The following is a 9,165-nucleotide window of genomic DNA, read 5'->3' as shown; positions in this document are numbered from 1 at the left end:
ATCGGCGTCTTTCGACGTGCTCGCCGGCGACCGTCGCACGAGTACGTCGCACGAGCGCGTCTGCCGGGGCGCCGTTTGCGAAGCCGACGCAAAAGTGGGAACCGCCGCTCGGATGATCGCCGCTTTCGGCAGAGTGAGTGTTGGCACTCCGGGGAAGCGAAACAGCGTGAATGCGCCCACGAAATCGGCGTATTTTGAAGTGCCCGCCGGCGACCGTCGCACGAGTACGGTAAACCGCGTCAGCCGGGGCGTAGTTCGGGACGCCGACGAAAAAGTGGGAAGCGCAACTCGGATCTTCGCCGTTTTTGCAGGAGTGAGTGGCGGCCCTCCTGCGAGACCAAGAAGCATCGATTCGTGCACGAATTCGGCGCCTTTCGACGTGATCGCCGGCGACCGTCGCTCGAGTAGGGCAAACCGCGTCTGCCGGGGCGGGCTTCGGGACGCCGATGCGAAAGTGGGAAACGCTGCTCGGATGTTCGCCGTTTTTGGCCGAGTGAGTGCTGGCACTCGGGCGAAGCCAAACGGGGCCGATTACGGCACGATATCGGCGTCTTTCGACGTGCCCGGCGGCGACCGTCGCACGAGTACGGTAAACCGCGTCAGCCCGGGCGGAGTTCGGGACGCCGATGCGAAAGTGGAGAACGCCGCTCGGATCTTCGCCGTTTTTGGAGGAGTGAGTGGCGGCACTCCGGAGAAGCCAAGGAGCGCCAATTAGCGCACGATATCGGCGTCTTTCGACGCGCTCGCCGGCGACCGTCGAACGAGTAGGGCAAACCGCGTCTGCCGGGGCGGGGTTTACGACGCCGACGCAAAAGTGGGAACCGCCGCTCGGATGTTGGCCGTTTTTGGCAGAGTGAGTGCTGGCACACCGGCGACGCGAAAGAGCGCGAAAGCGCCCACGAAAGTGGCGTATTTGGACGTGCTTGACGGCGACCGCTGCAGGAGTACGAAAAACCACGTCAGCCGGGGCGAGCGACCCACGGCGGTCTGGGTGCTTATCGCTGCTATTATAGGGGCACCCCGGCAGACGCAGAAAAAAAAAATTTTTTTTCGACCTTCTTTTTTGCTGGTCGAGCTCGGGTAACCCAGGTCGCAATGGGAGCCGCGCACGAAAGCGGCGTCGCGAGACGCGTTCGCGGTCGCTAGTCGCACGAGCTCGGCAACCGCGTCAGCCGGCGCGGAGTTCGGGATGCCGACGGCTAAGTGGGTACCGCTGCTCGGATGTTCGCCGTTTTTGGCCGAGTGAGTGCTGGCACTCCGGCGAAGCGAAACGGGGCCGATTCGGGCACGATATCGGCGTATTTCGACGTGCTCGCCGGCGACCGTCGCACGAGTACGGCAAAGCGCGTCTGCCGGGGCGAGGTTTGCGATGCCGACGAAAAAGTGGGAAGCGCCGCTCGGATCTTCGCCGTTTTTGCAGGAGTGAGTGGCGGCCCTCCTGCGAGACCAAGAAGCATCGACTCGCGCACGATATCGGTGTCTTTCGACGTGCCCGCCGGCCACCGCCGCACGAGTACGGCAAACCGCGTATGCCGGGGCGGGGTTGGCGACGCCGACGCAAAAGTGGGAACCGCCACTAGGATGTTCGCCGTTTTTGGCAGAGTGAGTGCTGGCACACCGGCGACGCGAAAGAGCGCGAAAGCGCCCACGAAAGTGGCGTATTTGGACGTGCTTGACGGCGACCGCTGCAGGAGTACGAAAAACCACGTCAGCCGGGGCGAGCGACCCACGGCGGTCTGGGTGCTTATCGCTGCTATTATAGGGGCACCCCGGCAGACGCAGAAAAAAAAAATTTTTTTTCGACCTTCTTTTTTGCTGGTCGAGCTCGGGTAACCCAGGTCGCAATGGGAGCCGCGCACGAAAGCGGCGTCGCGAGACGCGTTCGCGGTCGCTAGTCGCACGAGCTCGGCAACCGCGTCAGCCGGCGCGGAGTTCGGGATGCCGACGGCTAAGTGGGTACCGCTGCTCGGATGTTCGCCGTTTTTGGCCGAGTGAGTGCTGGCACTCCGGCGAAGCGAAACGGGGCCGATTCGGGCACGATATCGGCGTATTTCGACGTGCTCGCCGGCGACCGTCGCACGAGTACGGCAAAGCGCGTCTGCCGGGGCGAGGTTTGCGATGCCGACGAAAAAGTGGGAAGCGCCGCTCGGATCTTCGCCGTTTTTGCAGGAGTGAGTGGCGGCCCTCCTGCGAGACCAAGAAGCATCGACTCGCGCACGATATCGGTGTCTTTCGACGTGCCCGCCGGCCACCGCCGCACGAGTACGGCAAACCGCGTATGCCGGGGCGGGGTTGGCGACGCCGACGCAAAAGTGGGAACCGCCACTAGGATGTTCGCCGTTTTTGGCAGAGTGAGTGCTGGCACTCCGGCGAAGCGAAAGAGCGCGAATGCGCCCACGAAAGTGGCGTGTTTGGACGTGCTTGACGACGACCACCGCAGGAAAACGAAAAACCACGTCAGCCGGGGCGAGCGACCCATGGCGGTCTGGGTGCTTATCGCTGCTATTATAGGGGCACCCCGGCAGACGCAAAAAAAAAAAAAATTTTTTTCGACATTCTTTCTTGCTCGTCGACCTCGGGTGACCCAGGTCGCAGTGGGAGCCGCGCACGAAAGCGGCGTCGCGAGACGGCTTCGCGGTCGCTAGTCGCACGAGCTCGGCAACCGCGTCTGCCGGGGCGGAGTTCGGGACGCCGACGGCTAAGTGGGAACCGCCGCTCGGATGTTCGCCGTTTGTGGCCGAGTGAGTGCTGGCACTCCGGCGAAGCCAAACGGGGCCGATTCCGGCACGATATCGGCGTCTTTCTACGTGCTCGCCGGCGACCGTCGCACGAGTACGGCAAAGTGCGTCTGCCGGGGCGGGGTTTGCGACGCGTACGCAATAGTGAGAACCGTCGCTCGGATGTTCGTCGTCTTTCGCCGAGCCAGTGCTGGCACTCCGGCGAAGCCGAACGGAGCCGATTCGGGCACGATATCGGCGTCTTTCCACGTGCTCGCCGGCGACCGTCGCACGAGTACGGTAAACCGCGTCAGCCGGGGCGGAGTTCGGGACGCCGATGCGAAAGTGGGAAGCGCCGCTCGGATCTTCGCCGTTTTTGGAGGAGTCAGTGGCGGCACTCCGGTGAAGCCAAGGTGCGCCAATTCGCGCACGATATCGGCGTCTTTCGACGTGCCCGCCGGCCACCGTCGCACGAGTACGGCAAACCTCGTCTGCCGGGGCGGGGTTTGCGACGCCGACGCAAAAGTGGGAACCGCCGCTCGGATGTTCGCCGTTTTTGGCAGAGTGAGTGCTGGCACTCCGGCGAAGCGAAAGAGCGTGAATGCGCCCACGAAAGTAGCGTATTTGGACGTGCTTGACGGCGACCGCCGCAGGAGTACGAAAAACCACGTCAGCCGGGGCGAGCGACCCACGGCGGTCTGGGTGCTTATCGCTGCTATTATAGGGGCACCCCGGCAGACGCAGAAAGAAAAAAAAAAAAAAAATGGGGACATGGCGTGCGTCACCGTGCGGCTTCGCAGCGTTGCCGAAGTCGCCGAGCCCTTCGACTGAGCCGAACGGCGGACAGGGAACGTTGGTCGGCCGTTCTAACCTGTCGGTGCCACGCCGAGACGTCGTTAAGGAAAACCGCGTCGTGGGCCTCTACGACGCCGTCGAGTCGTTGTACGTTTGGTGTCCAGCGTGTCGGCGGCGAGTAGCGGACACGTCGTTCACGACTTCGGTCTTTCGCAGTCGACGCGAACTTGCGGAGAGTCGTGGTGCCTCACGTTTTCGGCAGAAACCGCGGCGGAATTTTCCCGTGCGTGCGCGCACGACCTCGGTGCTGTGCCGTCAGCGTAGTGTTGCACAAACTCGTGGCCTACCCAAGGTGCGGTACGTTTGCGGCCGTATCCTCGGTGGGAATTTCGTGAGTAGGGTCGCAAATTCTACGACCTCGGCGGGTTTGAGAGCGACGTAGACTTGTGGCACGCTCAACGTGCCACACGTTTCGGGGCACACCTGCGGTGAAATTTTCTCGAGTACGCTCGTATTAGTGCCCAAGGAGGTCTGGGTACTTATCGCTGCTATTATGTGGGGGTTCTCGTGAGCGGCGTACGCGAAAGCGACCGGGTGTCTGATATGCGGCGGGCTTCGGCCTCGTCAAGCGTGTCCTCGGGTCTGCTCCAGGGGAATCCACGGCAGTCGTCTGCAGCCTCATCCGCTTGATGCGTTAGGGGCTGGTTGTCGGACGGTGCCGTTTTACCACGATATCGAGGTGTGTTCCGTGTCGTCCTCGGGCGATTCAGATGCGAAAGCGCCGAAGACGCGGGCGTGACCCGTCGTCTGGCGGCTTTGCAGTCTCGGCTCCGTTGCTAGTTCCGGCCGGTCCACCGACAGTGCAGCGGGCTTGGGCAACCCGCACGGCGCGACCGAGTCGATGCAACGAAAAAGAGCGAGCATGAACGTGCTTCTTGCCGCACGGCTCCCACTCGTCTTTCGGGAAGGTTGTGCCGTAGCGAGCTCGAACGCCGTCATCTCGGAGTGCAAAATAAGCGTGTTGGGGCGCCTGAAGGTGGCCTCCGCCGCACACAGACTGCGTCCGGCCCGCCGAAGGCGAGGACGGACGCGCAGTCGAACGATTACCTGGTTGATCCTGCCAGTAATCATATGCTTGTCTCAAAGATTAAGCCATGCATGTCTAAGTACATGCCGAAATAAGGCGAAACCGCGAATGGCTCATTAAATCAGTTATGGTTCCTTAGATCGTTTCTTCCTACTTGGATAACTGTGGCAATTCTAGAGCTAATACATGCAGTGAGCCTGGAGCCCTTTGGGTAACGGGTGCTTTTATTAGACCAAGATCGATCGGGTTTCGGCCCGTATTGTGTGGTGACTCTGGATAACTTTGTGCTGATCGCATGGCCACGAGCCGGCGACGTTTCTTTCAAGTGTCTGCCTTATCAACTTTCGATGGTAGGTTACTTGCTTACCATGGTTGTTACGGGTAACGGAGAATCAGGGTTCGATTCCGGAGAGGGAGCCTGAGAAACGGCTACCACATCCAAGGAAGGCAGCAGGCGCGCAAATTACCCACTCCCGGCACGGGGAGGTAGTGACGAAAAATAACAATACGGGACTCTTTTGAGGCCCCGTAATTGAAATGAGTACACTCTAAATCCTTTAACGAGGATCAATTGGAGGGCAAGTCTGGTGCCAGCAGCCGCGGTAATTCCAGCTCCAATAGCGTATACTAAAGCTGCTGCGGTTAAAAAGCTCGTAGTTGGATCTCAGTTCCAGACGAGTAGTGCATCTACCCGATGCGACGGCTCGGACTGAACATCATGCCGGTTCTTTCTTGGTGCACTTCATTGTGTGCCTCGAGATGGCCGGTGCTTTTACTTTGAAAAAATTAGAGTGCTCAACGCAGGCGAGTCGCCTGAATAAACTTGCATGGAATAATAGAACAAGACCTCGTTTCTGTTCTGTTGGTTTTTGGAATACGAGGTAATGATTAAGAGGGACGGACGGGGGCATTCGTATTGCGGCGCTAGAGGTGAAATTCTTGGACCGTCGCAAGACGAACTACTGCGAAAGCATTTGCCAAGAATGTTTTCATTGATCAAGAACGAAAGTCAGAGGTTCGAAGGCGATCAGATACCGCCCTAGTTCTGACCATAAACGATGCCAACCAGCGATCCGCCTGAGTTACTCAAATGACTCGGCGGGCAGCTTCCGGGAAACCAAAGTATTTGGGTTCCGGGGGAAGTATGGTTGCAAAGCTGAAACTTAAAGGAATTGACGGAAGGGCACCACCAGGAGTGGAGCCTGCGGCTTAATTTGACTCAACACGGGAAAACTTACCCGGCCCGGACACTGGGAGGATTGACAGATTGAGAGCTCTTTCTTGATTCGGTGGATGGTGGTGCATGGCCGTTCTTAGTTGGTGGAGCGATTTGTCTGGTTAATTCCGATAACGAACGAGACTCTAGCCTATTAAATAGGTGCGGGGTTCCCAGCACCTTACAACCTTCTTAGAGGGACAAGCGGCTCCTAGCCGCACGAAACAGAGCAATAACAGGTCTGTGATGCCCTTAGATGTCCGGGGCCGCACGCGCGCTACACTGAAGGAAGCAGCGTGTCTTTATCCCTGTCTGAAAAGACTGGGTAACCCGTGGAACTTCTTTCGTGATTGGGATAGGGGCTTGCAATTGTTCCCCTTGAACGAGGAATTCCCAGTAAGCGCGAGTCATAAGCTCGCGTTGATTACGTCCCTGCCCTTTGTACACACCGCCCGTCGCTACTACCGATTGAATGATTTAGTGAGGTCTTCGGACCGATGTCCGGCGCGGCCTTTCGGTTGCGCCGGTCTGTTGGAAAGATGACCAAACTTGATCATTTAGAGGAAGTAAAAGTCGTAACAAGGTTTCCGTAGGTGAACCTGCGGAAGGATCATTAACGGATTGTGAAGGGTGAGCGCCTCAGCTGCGTCTGCGCCCGACACTTTCTGCCGCTGACCCCGTTTGGACGCGGGGTCGGCTTTTCCCCACGGGGCTGCCTGAATGTGGAGCGGCACCCCGTGACAAATTGTTGCGCCCAGCGGACGCCAACACCGCGACCTTGGACGGTCGGCCAGGTGGCGGACGCGGGTACAAACGGCGCAACGCACTCATAGGTCGGCTTTCGACCCGCCACTGCACCGTGGCTCGAAGCGCTCGAAATGCGCGACCCGACCGCTGCGGGACCGCCTAGTACTGTAAACAGGAGCGGCGGAGCGCGAACGGCGAGTCGTGGTTACGTCGGTAGAAGGCGAGGCTGCGCGTTCCCGAAACGCCAGCCGAGTGCCCTCCCGACCGTTCGAGCGTGCAAGAACGAGACCCGACAATCGCGCGGCGACTGCCAAGTACGAGAGGAACGGCACAAGCGTCGGCGGTCGGTCAAGGAACTGGCGATGTGACGGGTCCGCTGTGCACCAGTGCATACCGTCCCGCCGTCCGCGGCAAGCGCCTCCGCGTCCTCGGGTGACGGAGGCTGCCGGTCGGTTCTTGCAGGCGAGGGATCTCGCTGGCACCGGTTCGCGTTGACGCGCGGCCGGTCATGGCACGGCGATGCGACGGCCGAGGTGCGCAGTACTCGATGGAGGAACCGCACGCTCCGATGACCGTCCCGCCCTCCGCGGCGTATGCGTACCGACCGTAATGGTTGCAGCAGCGCCGGCCGGCTTTTGAATTCGCCACACGAAACACGGTGCGAGATCGCGGTTAGGGGAGCGTCGACGTTGCCAGGCGTTTTGCTTGCTGCCGAGGGAAAGGCGGCACGGCCACGTCGCGCTCGTCGCGATTAGCGGGTCTGCGCGCTTTGGGAAGGTGCCGCAACGACTTGCCGAAAGAGGAAGCACGGAAGAACGAGGGACTTGGACGTCCCGACAATTGAACGCACTTGCGGCCAGGCCCTTGCTGGCTTCGTTCTTCCGCCTCGAGTAGGCTCGTACGCGGCTCCGGCGCCGAAAGTGGTCCTTGGCACCGACTTCGGTGGACGTGGGAAGTGCCGCGCAAGTACGGCGCGCCTGGCTCCACCTGTTGGCTAAAGTAGGCAGCCGGATCGGCATTTTGGTGTGCGGTGGCAAACCGTGGATGCGAAAAAAGCTTGTGCGATTTCGTGGAACAAAAAGCGGGGGTCCCCCTTTTTATGCGGAGGAGACCGACCCGCCTGCCGTGGTGAACCGCGACGCCACGGTAAAAACGGGAGAGGCTTGTCGATGGGACCGTGCATCCCGCGCTCCACGGAGGCCGGGAGGCGGCCGCCCGAGGAAATGTGTAGCCGTCGAGGCCCGCATCTGCGTGCACTCTTATCCAAATGGGTGTACCGCAGGCATTTTCTGGTTAGGCGGGCCAATGAGAGCGAGCACACAACGATACCTACGGGTCCGGCTTGGAGAACCGGCTTCGACGCCTCCCGAGTATTTATAGAGGGGTGGACCACGAAAGCACTCGCAAGTAGCGAAAGCGAAACGCCGTCCGAAACACACCGTTTGCTCGATTTGCGGCAGCCGAAAAAGGCGCGGCAGAGTTTTGGAGTCCAAGCGTGCGCTGAAAAGCGCCCTTCTTGGCCACTGTTTGGCCGAGTGCCAGAAACGTTTGGTTTTGACTGTACGGAATTGAACAAACACTTTTTCACGACTCTAAGCGGTGGATCACTCGGTTCTCGGGTCGATGAAGAACGCAGCCAGCTGCGAGACTTGGTGTGAATTGCAGGACACACTGAGCACTGATTCTTTGAACGCACATTGCGGCCTTGGGTCTTCCCTTGGCTTCGTCTGTCTGAGGGTCGGATCACATATCAAGAGAGCCTTCGGCGCACAAGGGAACGTGAGCCGTCGACTCGTTTTGACCGCGTCGGCAACACGGACAGCACGCTGAACACCTCACAGCGAGCGCCAACAGCGGCCACTCAAGGGCGAGACGGTGGCGACCGTCGTGCCAGAGCCCAACCGAAACGGGGGCGACCGACTGCATTGAGGATGTGGCACCTCGTTGAGACCGCCGCAGGACTTCGAGTCGGAAGGAAGCCTGCAGGGAAAGTGCGGTCGAGGTTGCGTACTCCTCTCTGCGACCGGGCGCGCAAGAGCTGCGAGAGCCACGGACGCGCAACTTTAACGCACGGTAAACACGAGGAGCGAAAGCCGGCCAGCAAAGCTTCTCCAGCCGTGCGCAAAGTGCGCGAGATCGCAGCCTTGCGTTGCGCTTGTTGCCCTCGAAGTAAGCAGGGTGTCCCGTAGACCGGGCGCTCGAACACGCTGCGGGGCCGTGCCTCCTCCAGGCTTTGCCGCGCGAACAGGGAACGTTCGCGCGCAAAGCGCAGGGAGGTGAGGAGGCTGCGCCCGACGTTTGCGGTTCGCTGCGTACGCGGTTGATGCGGAGAGCACGGCGCGACGACTTGCCGCGAAGCGGAAAAAGTCTCCCGCACGAGTTGGCGAAACGTTGGCGAAGCTTAAGGCGTTCTCGTCGTAGTCCGCCGTCGGTCTAAGTGCTTCGCAGTTCCCGTCCCGTTCAAAAAACTGGGCCACTCCAGTTGGGGCGGGGGCGACGCTACACGAGACGATGCCTCTCGCCAGGCTGCGTGGCTGCCCTTGCGGCGGCGGCGACTGGCCTCGGCGGTGTTTGGGCTTTCGACACGGTCGTTTATCACGCAA

General features: G+C 60.3%; 2 non-coding genes across 2 annotated transcripts; both read left to right on the top strand.

The window, feature by feature from the left end:
• Window positions 1-4,616: 4,616 nt before the first annotated feature.
• On the top strand, window positions 4,617-6,431 carry LOC142791832 (small subunit ribosomal RNA). The gene has a single exon (XR_012890451.1). It is a non-coding gene; the product is annotated as a small subunit ribosomal RNA (ribosomal RNA).
• Window positions 6,432-8,150: 1,719 nt separating this feature from the next.
• On the top strand, window positions 8,151-8,303 carry LOC142791816 (5.8S ribosomal RNA). Its single transcript, XR_012890436.1, has one exon. It is a non-coding gene; the product is annotated as a 5.8S ribosomal RNA (ribosomal RNA).
• The last annotated feature ends 862 nt before the right edge of the window (window positions 8,304-9,165 follow it).

Source organism: Rhipicephalus microplus, unplaced genomic scaffold (assembly GCF_043290135.1).
Source record: "Rhipicephalus microplus isolate Deutch F79 unplaced genomic scaffold, USDA_Rmic scaffold_190, whole genome shotgun sequence".
Taxonomy (NCBI): domain Eukaryota; kingdom Metazoa; phylum Arthropoda; class Arachnida; order Ixodida; family Ixodidae; genus Rhipicephalus; species Rhipicephalus microplus.
The sequence above is the reverse complement of the archived record's forward strand: the minus strand, read 5'-3'. Positions and strand labels throughout refer to the sequence as shown.